A 16,930-nucleotide genomic window follows, 5' to 3' on the forward strand; every position below is an offset into this window, starting at 1 on the left:
CATTCATTCATTCATTCAAACAAATAAATATGTGTGAAGACTTCATTATATGCTGGGCACAGTGTTAGGTGTGGTGGATACAGAGGTGAATAAATTTAGTCTTGGTTTCTAAGGCAGGTAGAGCCTTGTTGAGGAGGGGGAGGACCAAATGTAACATGAGCAAGAAAGTATTATATACAGTATATGTCCCTGGTGTGTGCACAAAAGAAGGAGCAGTCCATTCTTCCTGGAGGCATTGGAGCAAATTTCATGGAGGCGGGCTTGCTTTCCTTCCTGGTGAGAAGAAGGAGGTGCCACTAGAGCAGGAGGGAAGGTGAACAATCACAGCTTCCTCGTAACTTCTTCTCTAGGGCCAGCCTGGATCAGGGAAGTGAAAAGTTTTCTTTATGATTGGATAATGAAGCAAAATAAATTGATAGAGGCATCGAAGGCAGAGTTCCACTTGATTCCTTCAGTGGTTGGAGGGCAAGGTGCTTGCCTAGTGTCTGACGGTCACCAGGAGCAACATAGAGCAGAACTCGTGGGGGCTGAGAGCATGGGATTTGCTGCCCCACTCCCTGGGTTTGAGCCCTGGCTCTGTGACATTGAACAGAGCACTTACCACCCCTGGTTCCAGTTTTCTTATTTGTAAAATGGGGAGAAAATAATACCCATCTCATGGAGTTGGGAAGATTAAATGAAATAATGCATGGAAAGCACTTAGCAATAGTGTCTGTTACCAGGTATTTTCTGAGATGTGTTCTACGAAACAGAAATGACCTAATTCAATGGCAGAGCCCAGAAATTCTAGCTCCAGTTCAGTATCTTTGGTCTCACTGATGAAACCAACAGATTCTCCATGGTGGTGCAGGGATCTTGTGAATCTTTTTATAACCCTTTGCCTGCCTCACCCAATTCCTTTCCCATCCAATTCTTTTGTAAATACAACCATGCCTCATGTTCAGAAAATTCAGGACAGGAAAATCTAAGTGTGTTTAACAGATACACCTAGGGTTCATTATCCATATCACAAAATAATTATTCGTTTTACAGGAGAATTAACCTTTACAAAGTTGATTTCTATGTACATGCAAAATTGAATGCAGAATATAAAACTTTATTTTACAGACATCTCAGAATTACAAAATTGTGAAAACTTAAAGATGGAACTGGCCTTAGAAATCATCTAGGCCAGTGTTTTTCACAATTTTTTTGTAGCAGCCCTATTTCTTTAGAAGTCTTTCTTAGATTTCCTAGATGCACGATGCAGAACTAGTTCAATTAAACCAGGGATGGGGAGGAGGAAGCACTTACTCCCTTACCCTCTTGCCCTGTCCGAGACCCCTCTGAGGAGCCCTGGGTTTCTAGCAACATAAATTTGAGTTATACTTATCTGCCACAACCATCTTACTTTGTACATTCCTTTTGTAAAACTTGATCTTCCTGTTTTTCTATTAATTCAACTGTCTTATTTTCTTTTCTAAATTATTGGTTCCTGGAAGGCAAGAACCTTTTTGTTTAAATAAAAAAAAATTCTTAGTGTACTGCTCTGCATATATGTTGAGTAGTTAAGATCTGGTTAAAGTCTTCCTGTTAGTGCCAGAAATGACCAGAGACTATTATTATATATAAAAACCCTTTATTGAATCTTTGAAAAGTGACTTCATAGAACCACTGAATTTTCAGCTTGAAGGGACCTTAGAGAACATGTACTTTAACGCTCTCATTTTCTGGATGTGGAAACTGGGGCCCAGACAAGTGATTCGGTTGATGTCATGTTGCAAGTTGATAGCAGAGCTGGGACAAGAGTGATGGATACTTGATTCCTGGGCTGGGCTGTTTCAACTTATAACAAGCGGCTGCTCTTACACGACTAGAACATTGTAGATTTGTAGTCCTGAAAACACCCTTAAGCTACCTACAAATCTCCTTTCTTTTCTCAATGCTTAACCCAGAGAACTACCTTAATAATCCATGGCCTATGTTTTATTATGTAATTTTTTTAAATTATAAAAGTGAAAATGGACTGACATAAGGAGATGTCCAGGGTATAGCAAATGGACACACAACCATTATATGTGGGATGATCCCATTTTGTTTAAAGCTTAGGTTATTTCTTAAGGTTTAGCTGAATGTATATTTCTACCACACATGACTCAAGTATCTAATGATGTGATAACCACACCTGTTAAATTATATAAGTTGACACTGATGCATGACTATAACAACTGTAAGAGGTTTTTTTTATTTACTTTATCTTATTGTATTTACTACTGCACAGTGCTGCATAGTATACATGCATCTTAATTTATTTACTGAATCCTCTATTGACAACATTTAGGTTATCTCTGATTTATCAACAAGCTACAGTAAAATTCCTCACACAAACATCCTTTTGCCGAGCAGAGCGTGTCTGTGGGACAGATTCCTAGCAGTAGAATTGCTGGATCAAATTTGGAGATACTGTATGGCATTTATTCTCCTATTTTTCTTTTGCTGCTGAGATCAGAATGAATACACCCCAGCATTTATACATAGTTGTAGTTTACTAAGGCTTTCACATCCATGACGTTGAGCTTTTTAACTACTGTGTGGGTTTACAGATGAGGAAGATGAAGTTTCGGCAAGTTAAGTAACTTGCTCAAGTCCTTTAGATGGGGGAGGTAGAGTTAGATTTGAAAACTAGGTCTTCTCACTCCAGGTGAAGGGCCAAAAGTCCCCAATGAAAATACAGAAGTAAACCACTAGTATGAGAAAAGGAATGTGAACACACTTTCTTTGGGCAGCAGGAACCACTAACTTGGCCTGCTGGTGAATATTAGCTGGGGCATAGACATCATCTGGCCTTCATAAAAATCACCTTAAAATCATCCTGAGAGCAATTCAGTTGTATCTCCAGAAACAAACACTGCCACAGTCTCCTGTGGTGAGAAGAGGTTCAAAAGAGGGTCGAGGAAACCATTTGTGTCCTAGACACAGAGGAGAGGAGAAGGCCTCAGTGGACAGGCCTTTGTGAGCAGGAAAAGGGTAGATGTGTATGGGGTGGGGGGAGAGGCATGAGGCACTTTTTCCTCTGGAGACAGAGGGCTCTGCTCTGCTGCATTTCAGCTTGTCAGTGGGTTTCTAGCATGGGCTAGGCCCAAGGAATAGCTATGAGGAGGACAGAGATGTCCCTGTACAAACATCCCTTTTTCCTGTGCAAGCAAACTACTTATTGGTGCTAAAGCAATGAAGTCCTATTTGGTTTAATAGATGTTTATCCGGCACCCACCATGTGTAAGGCCCTGAGGATGTCTGACTTAGCTTGGGCTGCAGTAACAGAATGCCACAGACTGGGTGGGATATGAACAACAAACATTTGTTTCTCGCACTTCTGGAAGTTGGAAGTCCAAGATCAGGGTGCCAGCGTGGTCAGGTTCCTGGTGAGAGCCCTCTTCCTGGTTTATAGCTGGCTGCTGTCTCCTAGCTGTCTCCTCCTCACTTGGCAAAAAAAAAAAAAAAAAAAAAAAAAGGGTCTCACTATCTCTTCCTTTATATAAGGATATTAATCCCAAAATGGGAGCTCCACCGTCACAACCTAATATAAGCCAAATTACCTCCCAACAGCCCACTTCCAAATACCATTATATTGGGGATTGGAGGTCAACATATGAACAGGGCACACACACTCAGTCCATAGCAGATGTGAAACTAAGCCATCCACAGAGGTCTCCGGGAAAGACTAAGGGGTCTTCTGTAGCATCTCCATTTTCAGCCACCCAACTCTACCCAACCCTAGATCTCTTGAGAGCAGAAGTTGATTCAGTGGGAGCAGAGCTAGCAAAGGCCTGGCTTGTCACACCACGCCATGGACCAGTGGCTGTGAGGGGTCCTCGGCTACCTTTCCAGCCTGGGCTATGTTTTGGCTCAGTCTCCTCTTCTGAGACCCTGTCTCCAAGCTGCATATTATGCTAGTAGGACCCAGAGATTTACTTGGTGACCTTTTCCGGATGCGGAATCCAAGCAGTGGGAGGGAGCAAATCAGCTCCGAAGCGGTTAATTTTACTGGCTCCTAAATTGATAAGCGGTGGGACGTCAGTCTGAAATGAACTCGCCTTGTTCGAAGGGGTTCTAAGACAGCGGAACTCAATCAGCAGCGGGCCGCATGGTTCAAGGCTGCAATTCATCCCACCGTGCCTCTGAAAAATGGGAGGTGACAGTTCATTTTGCCAGTGACAGTCTGTCGGTCTCGCTCGCTGCTTCTCCTGTCGATTGCCTGGCTGAGGTGAAGTGCAGCTCCAAGACACCCTCGTTTGGTATTCCACTCAGCTGAGCAGGATGGTCCCAGGACCCAAGGTGTGCAAATGTTACTCTACCCCCCGTCGCTTGTCTTCTTCCCTGCTCTGAGACCCTGCAAGGCCCGATGCATGATTGTGGGTCCCAGGAGGCATCTTCCCACTTTCGGGACTCACCTTTCCTTCCAACTCCCACTTCCCGTGGACTGGGACTCCTCCTCTCTCCAGGACCTTGCAGAACAAAGCCATCCTGCTCAGGGGGCTTCCAGCCTCCCCCCAGAGGACTAAGGGCAGAGGAGAGGTATGGACATAGGTGCAGAGAATTTGCTGCTGCCAGGGCAGACACAGCAGGAACAACAGACACACTCAGTAGGGCACTGCCTTCCTGACCATGGCTTCAGCTTTCAAAGAAAACTCTGAACAGGGGCAGAGAGAGAGAGAGGATGGAGAAAGGGAGGCGACCCTGTGATGCTTGCCCTTAATCCTGGACCGCCACCCAGCTCCAGTACTTTCTACTGCCCTTAAAAAAAAATTGAATTAGAGCTCATGTATCTTTCTTAACTTTCCTCATTTTGATAATTGTACTGGGTGTTATTTAAGGAAATACCCTCATTCTTAGGAAATACTACTGAAGTATTTATGGGAAAAGGAGCATGATGTCTGCAACTTACTCTCAAACGGTTCAGAAAAATATGTAAATTCACATACATAGAAAATAATAAAGCAAATGTGACGTAACAATTGATAAATTTTGGCAAATGGTATACAAGAATTCTAGATACTCTTTCTTGTTTAAAATTAATTCAAAATAAAAAAGACTCAACAGAATTACCTTGCAGCACTTCCTCAATAAACATTTACTGAAGACCTACTATGCACCAGACCCAGTAGGTGCTGGGAATACAGTGGTGAACAAGATAGGAAAGGGGCTTACAGTTGGGAGGGGAAGACAGGTGGTAGACAGGTAGTTACAGATGGGATTTGAGTTTTGAATGGCAGGTTTTAATGCTACAGGAATGTATGAGAGGGAAGCAAGCCAGCCTGGAGAGCTAAGGATGATTACCAGGGGAAATGTTTAAGCTGAGACTTTAAGCATGAGTAGGGCTCAGCTGAATAAAGGTAGGGGGAAGAGTGTTGCAAAGAGAGGGAACAGCACATGTGAAAAAAATGAAAGTGGGAGTGAGTGTGTCTCATTAAGAAACTAAAAGAAGTCTGCTACTGAAAATGACAGAGAATACAGGCACCACGGAAAGCAGGACAGGGGAGATAAGCAAGAGGTCAAGCGTGGTGGGGGTGGGAGCGTATTAGCCACATGGAGGTGTTAGGAAGTACAATATTAGGAGGCTTTAAAGTTTTAGTTAGTGAAGGGACATGAGCAGACTTTTTTTTTTTTTTTAAAAAGAGAGATCACTGGCTATAAGGTGGAAAACAGGTTGACGGGATATAAGACTAGAGGGCTGCAAGGTGAAAGGTGATAGTGGCTTGGACTAGGTTGGTGGCAGCAGGGCTGGAGAGAAGTGGATAGTTTGAAAGATATTTAGCAGGTGGAATTGGCAGAGGGAAAGAGGAATGAATGACCCCCAGGTTTCTAGATTAGACAATTGGATTATCCACAGTACAATTTACTGACCGAGGGTAGACGAGAAGAGAGGGAGGGTTGGCTAGGAAGGAGAGAGTTGTTACCTCTGTGAAATCTGGGTTCACTTTGCACATTTCGCAACCAAAAAATGTAACACCTAGTAAAGCAGAGTCCCAGTCAGGCTGGAACTAAGGCTCCAGTGGTGAATGAAGTAAGGATCAAAACTCCTGCCCGACCATACCCTGATTTTCAAGGGCCCAGAAGTCCTGTGTCTTTGAACCTTTTCTTTAATGATTTAGGCATATACAGGCAATTCTGGAGAATAAAGTGCTGTGGTGGATAGGTTGCCTTTTCTGTTCAACAACCCTACTCACTTTTAGAAACAGCAATACATGTTGTCTAGAGCTACTTCTCTCCCATTTCCACCCATTTGGTTTCTGTAGGAGCTGCTATGTTCTTACGTAACGCTGCCCCCATGGCCACGACTGACCCAGGCTTGGCCAGTGAGAACCTGCTCTGTGGCCTAAGAAATAATGGAATCCAGGGGCTCTTGGACCAGTGGCATTTAAGGCCCGCCCTTCCATGTTTAGTTATTCAACTCTTCCTTGGAATCTTGGTGATAAATTAATTTTCCTTTTTGCCCAAGGCTATTTGATTTGGGCTTCTGTCTCACACAATCAAGAGTCTTACTACATAGGGCCCTTGAGGAAGCTGGGTTGTTAGAAAGGACAAGAAGGCTGTTGAAAGAAAATCACAAAAGTAAGGATGGAGCTGGCAGATGGGCCACACTCAGTGACACAGCTTGAGTGGAAAGCAGCACATGGTTATTCTAAGCCCTCCCGACCCTGCCTCTGCAGGTACTGGAGTCCCTGTCAGGTGAAGGGTAAGCACGGTCACACCTCACAGGCGGCATAGCAAGAGACGGCACTTTACAAAATGAGCCAAGAGAACAAACAAGGGCCAATGGGTTGGCAGAGGCAGAAGTGATGCAAATCTGTGACATAACCCTGGAAACACCAGAAAGACATAAGAAAGGAGAAAGAAGGACTGAGATAATTGCATTTGAGAGATGGGGGCTATTGATCCAGCAGTCTTAGAGACATACTGCAAAAGTGATCTCACCTGGTAGTAGCCGGGAGCCCACACTAAAACTCATTAGCACAAAGGGAGGCCACTGAGGAAGCCCAGATTTGAGCCAAAGATTTAGTAAGATTGACCAAAGATGGAAGATTCCAGAGGTCAATGATCAAAGCTCCTCGGGAAAAAATTATGAAATAAGTATTACTTGCCTTCAGATCCCTTTTGTTTTCCATCCTTCCGTGGTATCCAATCCCTCAAGTTGATTTTAATATTAATACTTAATTATTTTTTAATATTCACCCAGGCCTGAATTCTCTTGGGTAATGCTTAAGGTCCCAGACATTTCCTGTTTTCATGTGCTATCAAAATTTACCAGCCTGTATCCTATATCAGCCTTTTAGGACAGCTACTAATCTGATAAACTGATATGTACTAATGGGATAAAGAGTGAGAATGTAGCAACAGGTTAGCCCTGCCAGGTAATTCATATTTTATTTATTTATGAATTCTTATTACCTGACACTGTTCCAAGCACATACCAGGTATTCAGTTCATGTCTGCTGAAATGAAATTAACGGAGTATGCTTCTTTTTACTCAAACATTCTGGAGACAATACCTTACTCAAAATTAAGGACCCTCACTCATGGTAAAAATTATAAGTATTGTGGCACATCAGAGTGGGGGCACATCAGATATTTGGGGGCAGATGGACTTTCAGCCTTCCTCAAATCACACCATGAGGTCAGTTGTCCATCCTGGCTCTGTCTAGGATGGAACTTGGACTGCAACTTGTTCCACATGAAACATTAATTGAGTATTTATTTTGGGAGTCTCTGTTTTGGCACTGAACATCTTTGGGCATTCAGTTAATACTAGAGCATTAAACAGGCAAGTATTTTGGTCTCTAAAGAATATCACATTGTTTTTTGACACGAAGATGATATTATTTACATGGCATTTACAGGTCATGATTGGGTCCAATCATGAGAATGGAAATATTCAACAACTATCAGGTTGTATGTTTTTTGAGGGCAGCCATATTGTCTCTACATGTTTGTGTCCTAGTGCTTTGAACATAGTAGGGGCTCAATAAATGTTGAAGAAAGGAAGGAAGGCAGGAGGGAAATGAGGAAGGAAGGAGAGGAGGAAGGAAGGAACCTACAGTGGCATTCCAATTTCCTTGGTAACCAAAGACTCAAGGTCTTTTTGTAGTTAAGGTCAACGGCAGTCCCAAGGAACAGAAATATTTTGCTGTGTTTTGTTTCCTATTTCCTTTTCTTGTGAAGCTGATGAATCCACTGAGGACTAAATCTGTAACCTGGACTCCAAACAACATGATGGCCCTGCCTCAAGTGATCCTACGAGCTGAAGTACTAACACCTTGGTCCAGCAAGAGTAAAGCATAACAGGTTTCCTCCTCCTCCTTCAAACACTAAAGGAGCTTTGCTGCAAGTGCCAATTCTGGCCTGAAGCCCATGGTAACCCCTGGGAATTGAACATACCCTTGTGTTTGCCACACTGATGATGCTAACCTTGAGGCAAGGAAAATGGGTTACTTTACATGTTCATCACCACTTGAGTAAGCAAACACTACAGAAGGATACTGCAGAAGGCTGGGAAGTCTTTTAGAATCATAATTCTGGATGTCAGAGTTGGAAGGAACCTTATTTCCTCATGTACAGTTGAGGAAAGGGATCCTTTAATAAAAAGAAAAGATAATCAAATTGCCTGTCCCAGATGATTTAGTTACCTAGAAGACATGATGCCAAACCAGATATTCTCTTGGAGTTCCTATAAACTCCATTATTCTTTGATTTCATGATTCTGTGTTGGACACCAACCAATAACGTCCCTGAACAACCAGACTCATGCTCCCCTCTGTGGCCTGAGAAAAACAGTGTAGATTGGGTGGAGGCGATTGTGTGGAAGCCCACAGTTCTGTCACTTATGTATTTTCTTCTCCAGAATCTTCCCTCATTTGGCATCAGCTAACGCAGGAAGTGGTAATGCTATTATCTGCAGATTCAGCCAAATCACCATTTCCTGATTCTAATGTTCAACTACCACTTTTGAATCCTCCCCCCACTTCCTCTCTGCTTCACTTTGAGGTTCAAAAGCATCAAGGAGGTAAATTAGTACTCAGCTGAGCTGAGTGGGGCCCTGACACCCTTCTGGTTCTGCCGTTAATTTGCTGTAACTCAGGTACATCACTTCTCCAGTCTGGGGCTCTGTTTTTCCCTGTTAGTTACAGGGTTTCTAAAGTCCTTTCCAGCTCTGAAATTCTGAGATTCTTTGTTGAGATTTGAAAGGAAAATCTTATGGACCAATTCTCTTTGGAAAGAAAAATGTGTCATACAGCCTTATGAATCTCTTCTTAGCCCAAACTTTTTTTTTTTTTCAGAGCACTATACTGAAACAGTGAAAGAAATCAAGGAAGCAAGGTGACTAGTAACTGAAGTCTACCAGTGTCTCATGTGATTTTGCAAGTAGACTCAGAGGATGCTAGCATCAAAATGGCCAGAGAAGCTCACTGCCGAGGCTGAGTGGAGTTCAGCCTTTGATACTGCTATATTCCTCTCCGAGCCTCTATTTTCCATCAGTTTAGCACAAAACTCTGGTCTCCTACTCTGGGCCAGCTCAGAAGGAACAGGATCCTAGTTTTGTTTCCAATTCAGGATGGAGATAAGGAAGTCCCGCTGAGGCTCTCCAATGGCAATCCCTGTGCTCTCTGTTTCTAACCATAGAATTCGGGTTAGAAGCCCTGGTAACTAGCACTGGTGAGATGAAAACTCACTTCCTGGGGCAGGATTCCACTGGGGATTGTAGAGTTCTCCCCTATTAAGCATAATTGGGTACCATCTTCTCCTGGGGATTTTGGAAGCTCTCGGCCTTCTCTTCCCCGGGCGTTTTCTCCCTGGGGCAAGATGTTGAAAGTTGGAGGTTAAATGACTTGCCCAAGGTCACATCGGTGGTGGCAGAGCAGAGATGAAAACCTCAGCCCATCTTCCGAGTCCTTAGTCTGGCTCTCGTTGGACCATGCCACAGCTGCAATATGTCAAAGGGAGAGTCGCACCTCCTGAGGATACTGGGAAGGGAGGCCAGGTATTGATGTGACTGCCATTCCAGTCCCCAGTGACCTTTTATGTCCTGCAGCCTGCTCAGACTGCAGAGGAAGCAGCTCTGGGACAGTGGGGGTTGCCATATGCAGAGCTGCCCCGGTGAAGATAACAGGTTGTCTGTCAATGTATGAATCCCATGTACAGCCCGGACCACAGAGCTTCCGCTGGAGGAGAAATTAAACCTGTCTCACATACAAATCCCAGTGCTCTGATTACATTTACAGAGGTCGTGGCCTGCATTCTGTCACCATGGAAACCTCTCATGCTGCCAGTGTGTTGTCTGTGTGTGTGGTTGATATTTAAAGGCAAAGTCACGGGCCCCCACTGTGAAACTATCAGCTGCCAGGGGCAATCGCTCTCCTTCACCAGCCCGAGTCCTGGTGTTTCATCCCAGAGATAAGAGGAAGAAGAAGAGCTGGAGAAAAGGACCCACCTGTCTCTAACAGGCAGGCCTTTTTAGTAGAGCCAGGTTTGCAGGGAGGAGGGCTGTGGGATGGAGGTGCTGGGATAGCTGATGTGGGGGAACCAGAAAGCACCCCGACTTTGTCAGAATACAAGCATCCTCTCACGGGCACATGAGCCCAGTGTTAAGTGGAGCCCTTCTTTCCCCGTAACTTCTCCAAGTCATGAGCACATTTCAGAGTGGCCAGATGGAGCTGGGAAGGCCCCTCCATCTGAGTGCACTTGGTGGTTTTGATTTTTGCACATCTGGTAGCTGTGTGAATTGTGCTGATAACAATACTGTTCATGAAGGATTCCTGCTTCTTGCAAAGACCCCACAGCACTGTCCTGGAAAAAGCTACCAAGGGAGTGACTTATCAGGAGTCCCAGGTGTTGGAAGAGGTAAATAACACCTGATTCAACCAAGTAAGAAAAGAACACGAGTGCTGACTCGGCTTGTGACCATCAATTTTTTTCTTTAGTCTCAAGACAATTATTTCCACACCATTGAATGGAGTGTAGATAACACCAGCACCTTAATAGGCTGGGAGCAGAGGCTGTTTAGAGGAGATTTTAAGCACTGTGAGCATAAAATGAACATGACTATTCTGCAATATGCATCTTACAACTTGTCATTAAGTGGATGGCCTCAATGATGTGATGCAACAGGCTTTGATTGGAATATTGAGCTCTGAAAGAGGAAATTCTGCATCAATAGTCTCACGATGTGGAATGTCATGTATTACTCAGTAAGACGTGTCATCGTGTGGAGAGCACATGTGCTACAAAGTACAGCAGCAGATAATAATGGCTTGAATCTCCACAAGGCACTTTTCTTTAGGAATTTACAGCCACTCCCTGAAGCTGCTCAATGTCCCTGGGGGAGGAACATGGTATATCCTGAAATTACAACCGGGGAGATAAGTGGGTCTATTTGATTTAGCTTCTAATCCTCCAGATTATGAGAACCTCTTCATTTTTTCCAATATATTTTTTTCTATTTCTCAATTTCTTCACTTTTTCATCCAGTATCTCATTCGCTTTTTTCTTTTCCTTTTTTCTTTCGTGAGTGTTTTATCCTTAGCAAATCACCCCTCCCTGTCACCTACCCCCCTTTCTGTGGAGCTCAGTCCCGTTGGCAGCCCTCCAGACTGAAGAGGCTGCCACTCCTGGGATATAATCTGCCTTCTGATTGGTTCTTTCTGGGGCCTGTATTTATAGTGGAAACTTGGTTTCTGCCACAATGAATGAAAAGAGGAGTTAATATCTCATGCCTTCCAGATGAATGTTTTCCCCATGTGGTTTGGAAGCACTGCAAGTATCCCAGAATAGATAGGGCAGGGAGGAAATCTTTGGAGGTGGGCAGGGAGAATCTGCAGGCTGATTATCCCCATTTGTTACAGCCCTGTGCCAAGGAAGCCAAGGCCACTCCTTCCATCTCTTTAAAGGCAAGTTAGCTTCATAAAGAAGAAAAACTCTCATCCTTGGAGACCAATGACACCCATATCTCAGCCAGTCACTCCTCAAATATATCTTTCAAATGAGAGATTATGGATGATTCAGTATATGCAGTCATTAAGCACCTCCCAGGGGCCAGTTGTTACAGGGAATTACAGAGATGATAATAATTGCTAACATATATGAAGCACCTACCATGCTGCAGGCAGTTATAAACATTATATATATTAGCTCTTTGAATCCTCACAACCACCTTGAAAATACTAATAGTGTTGCCATTTTACAGATAAGGAAACTGAGGTACGGAGAGGATAAGTAGTTTACCCAAGGTCACAGTAGGTAAGTGGCAGATTTCAGCACAGGGCTATCTGACGTCAGGGCCTATCACCTCTTCAGTGGGGTCAGGATTGTGCTTTGGGATGTGTAGTCTGGAACATGGATGAAGACTGGCATGGGATAAAGGGGAGATTGGATGCTGAAGCCTGGACTGAAAGGCATTTCAATATCACTTCTCAACAAAGATAATGAGAACCCAACCTAGAGTGGTGACACTTTGGAAACAAAGGAGGGTAAGAATTCAAAAGCCATTGTAAAGAGATAAAATCGGCAGGCTTGGTGGATGTTTGGCATGGGGATGAGGACGGGTCCAAGATGAGTCCTACATTTTGAGTTTGGGTTACTGGACACCAGCAATTTCTTTATAACTGTTACGGTTTATTGAGCATATAGCATGTACTATTTACACATACCATTTTATTTAAGCTTCACAATTACCCTATAGGGTAGGGATTATGACATCCAATTTACAGATGAGGAAACTGAGGCTTGTAGAGCTCTGTCCAGAGGCTCTCTTGTAGGTGGCCAAGCCAGAACTGGGACTCACATCTATCTTTTTGACTCATAAGCTCATGCCATTTTCACTGAGCTTTGTTGCCATTACAAGGATTAAGGGAAGAGAAAATATCAAGTTAGTGGAACTGTTCAGATATCCAGGTGGAAATGTGGGACAGAGGTAAAAATTAGAAGAGTAATCTGCATGAAGAGGAAAGTTGGGGCAGTGGGAGAATGAAACCACTGGGGACAAGGGAAAAAAGGAGAGGAAGAGGAGAAAGGCAAGTGTAAAACTCTGGTGAATACCTGTGACTAGAAGGTGAAATGAAGAGAGCCAAAGAAGGAGGCAGAGAAATAACAGTTAAGAGAAGTGGGGGGACGGTATAGCTTAGTGGTAGAGTGTATGCTTAGCCTGAATGAGGTCCTGGATTCAATCCCCAGTACCTCCAATAAAATAAATAAATAAAGAGACCTAATTATCTCCCCTACCCCCAAAAAAAGATTTAAAAAAAGAGAGAGACAGGAAGAAGACCAGGATAGGGCAGTGCCAAGGAAGCTGGGTGCCCAAAGCAAGAGCAAGTGGCCAGTGTTGCCCCCAGGCTGCAGAGAGAAGTTGGTAAAGACTGAGCAGAGTTTAAGAGGAAGGAGGGCATCAATGCCCTTGGGAGAGAGTCACTTCAGTGGTGCAAAGACTGACAGGTAAGGAGAAAGGACATGAGATCTGATGGAGAAAAGGAAGGAGAAGAAAGGATGAGATGGGAGAAGGTAGCAGGGTTGAAGAAAGGTTTTTGTTTGTTTGCTTGTTTTGTTTTTAGGATAGAGGAGACCAAGGATGTTTGCAGACAGAAGGAAAGACTGAATAAGAAAAAGATTGTGAGACTGAAGGTCTGAAAGGTGGTAAGAGAGGGTGGGATCATGAAGTCTATGAAAAGATTCGGAGAGACATTTCACCCTTTAGAAGCAAGGAAAAGTAAAGTCTGAAAATCAGCACAACGAAAACTGATGGTGCTGTCTTGTATATGAAAGAACGTTGTTTAGCTGGTAGAAAATGCTGCCAGAAGGAAAGTTCAAGGATGTTTAGGACACTTAGGACAAGGATGTTTAGGAATAGGCATTTAGAAAGGAAAAAGCCAAAATAGACACTGACACAATTCTGAAGGAAAGGAAAGAATGTATTTCGGGGACCTAAAGGTTATTACACATAGAGTGTCTATTAGGGGAAGGGTATTTTCTCCCACTTTCGTGCACTGAAATAATCACCCACTGCTAGTGGTATCCGTGACTCCAGGTAGTGCTTCTGTTGGTGTTTGTGAATATTGGTAAATCTGACCAAATTACATCAGTTCCTCTTAGTGTGTGTATTCCTCCAAGTGTGTGTGCACCCGTGCTGTGCAGGCAGCACTATCAGATTCTAAATAACTGTTCTCTCTCTTCTCTCACCTTGAATCCCCCTGCCCCAACCCTGAATTCTAAGATTTTTACTAAAGTGAGGGAGAAGAAAGGGTAGCAATAAAGGAAGGGGCTTATGGAGCTTAAACTTTTGTCTCTTGAAATAATGGATGAAAAGAAACCAAAGAAAGCCAGTTCAACCTTTGTTAGGTTGCTTTCCTTCTATTATTTACCTTTAATCTCCTAATCACCCCCCAAAGAAAGGGTTACTCCTTCCGTTGTTTTCCAAAATTATCATATCTTCAAATATTTAGCCTATAAAATTAGCCTTGGCCCCACCTGCCTCCCATGCAGATTAACCCATAGACTGCCTGCACATCTCACTCAGAGTGCACACCCTCCTCTGGGTTTAGCTGACACTTTTCGTGTGTCCCCCCACCTCCACTTCAGATTCCCAAGAGAACCAATCAAAGACAGAGAATGTCAGAATCAGCAACCTCTTTGGTCTTTAAGGCCCCTGTTCGGCTCAGCCAGTGCCCATGGGGGATGTCTAATGTGGTCTAGGGCACAGGCAAAGAAGACACACACAAAAAGTGACTGGGGAATATAGGGGAAAAAATAATAGGAATATGAGACAAAGAACAAAGAAAGAAATGTTACTCTCTAGATGGAGAGGGACCAACTAGGACTGTTTCACAGGGCTGCTCAGTGATCCCTGGGCTGTAATTATCCATCTCAGGTGTTCAGTTCTATAAGAGCTTTGGACCAGCACTAGAAGACCAGGATTCTAATGCCACCACAGCCCCTGGTGAGCTGGGTGGCCCTGGGCAGGGCACTGGGTCAGTTCCTCATCTGAAATTTGATCACCCTGAAGATTCTTTTGAGTTTTAATAGTCCTCATTCTGTTCCGAGACTGTCTCACGGAGAACCTGCTTTGGGAGTGTTCCCTGTTATGATGTGAGTACCTGCTTATTTTGTTGCATGTATTAGTGCAAAGAATCTGGAAGGTTGAGCTGGAAGGGGACGCCATCAAAGTGCATTTGTATGAGTCTGTATATGTTAGGACCCTCCTAATCGAAAAGTCAGCTAATTAGTAAGTGTAAGGCTTCTGGCATGCTGTGAAAACCTTGCAATTTAAGGCCACTGAGCGATGCGCCGAAGCAAGCATCTTATGTCCAGCTCCGCTGCCTCAAGGGTGCCATGAGACTTGGTTTCCGGGGCCTTGCCAAGCATGCAGCGAGCCTGGTTCTTGGCACCAGCAGGATGCATCATCTTTCCTTCCACGGCCTTTAATGAAGTGTGCAGCTCTTGTCCTCATTAGGCCTCAACATCGTCAATAAAAGAGTCAATAAACCCAGTTGATGGGGTTGGGACCAAGGGGCTGAGATGCAGCGGCCGCACATCCACAGGGCAGACATCAGATCAGCCGCGTGTCATGACCCAGCATCCAGGGATCAATAACCAGCTCGGGATAAAGCCCAAGAGCTGCCCTCTGCAGTCTCCTCTCCAGACCCATTTCACCCAGGGCAGAGCAGTGCCAGCCAGCTCCTGCTTTGCTTGCAGTTGTTCCCACCCCATGCCTTCTGGGTGCCAGATGCTTTTGTTTCTTCCTGATTGAGCTCTCTGGGCACCCCATGGATGCATATTTAGTGAGTGCCCACCTGGCATGAGAACATGTAGACGGCATCTCCAAGCAGCCCAGAGGCTGGCATGGGCCCTGTTTTTTGTGTCTTCCGTCTGCTGACAGTGTGTGACGGGCCCCGGTGGACCAGGCGGTATACTTTCTGCATGTTGTGCTGCGGACTCCATTCCTGGCTGCTCTGCGTCTCTTTAGATGCCCTTATCTTATCTAATTACAAGGAATTTCAGAATAATTTCATGGCCTTTGCTCCAAAGGACCTCTTATCTGTGAGGGCCCTGTATTTTAACTTTGTCATTCTTTTGTTGTTGGCCTTCAACTGGGAGACAGTTAAGAAGGGGATGCTAAGATTTTGCTGGAATTGGGGCTGGGGGGAGGGGAAGAAGAGGAAGGCAGACAGACCTGGGATTTGTGTATTCTGCTCCATCCCCCTGCCTGTATGTGGAGACAGCTGGCTACTTACTTCCATGACAGCCACATGGTACCCAGCCACACAGAACAGGACCCGGTCAGGGACTTGTCTGTTGCCAACCTCTCCAGATCCCTTTGATATTTCCGACAGAGCAGTAAAGGACTCTTGACTCTCACGTTTTGCTTTGCCTCTCTCCACCTCCTCTAAGACTCCTCCGTGTGGTTTCCATGGCTACCCCCAATCAGATTTGGCTTCCTGCAAAATTGGATTTCAAAGAAGGACAAGGCTTCAAAGGAATTTGTCCATTTAACAGAATGTCATTAGGAGTGAGGCTGACTGCTGAACCAGGGTCCTCAGATGATTAAGAAGAGGCTGCGCTCATGTGTGGAGGCAGGTTTCTGTCTGCAATAAGGAACCTTGATGCAAGATGACAATGGCGTATTGGAATCTGCCAGTCACCACATCACCACACACTACCCAACGCTGCACCTCTCTCTACCCTGTCTCTCTAAAACCCAGAATAGATGTAGAATACCTTTGCCTCGAGTTTTTGCTGCTTCTCTCGGTATAAGGAAGCTATGACAGGCAGTGAGGCCTGATAGGATGTGCAATTACCTGAGTTTATTGCTTTTTATCAAACAATCCATTAACTTGTAGCCTGTATCAGCGTTTGACAAATATCCTTGAAGAAGAGGAGGAGGTTGTCAAATTTCCTCCCATTGCTGAGA

This window comes from Camelus dromedarius, chromosome 16 (assembly GCF_036321535.1).
Source record: "Camelus dromedarius isolate mCamDro1 chromosome 16, mCamDro1.pat, whole genome shotgun sequence".
Classification (NCBI taxonomy): Eukaryota; Metazoa; Chordata; class Mammalia; order Artiodactyla; family Camelidae; genus Camelus; species Camelus dromedarius.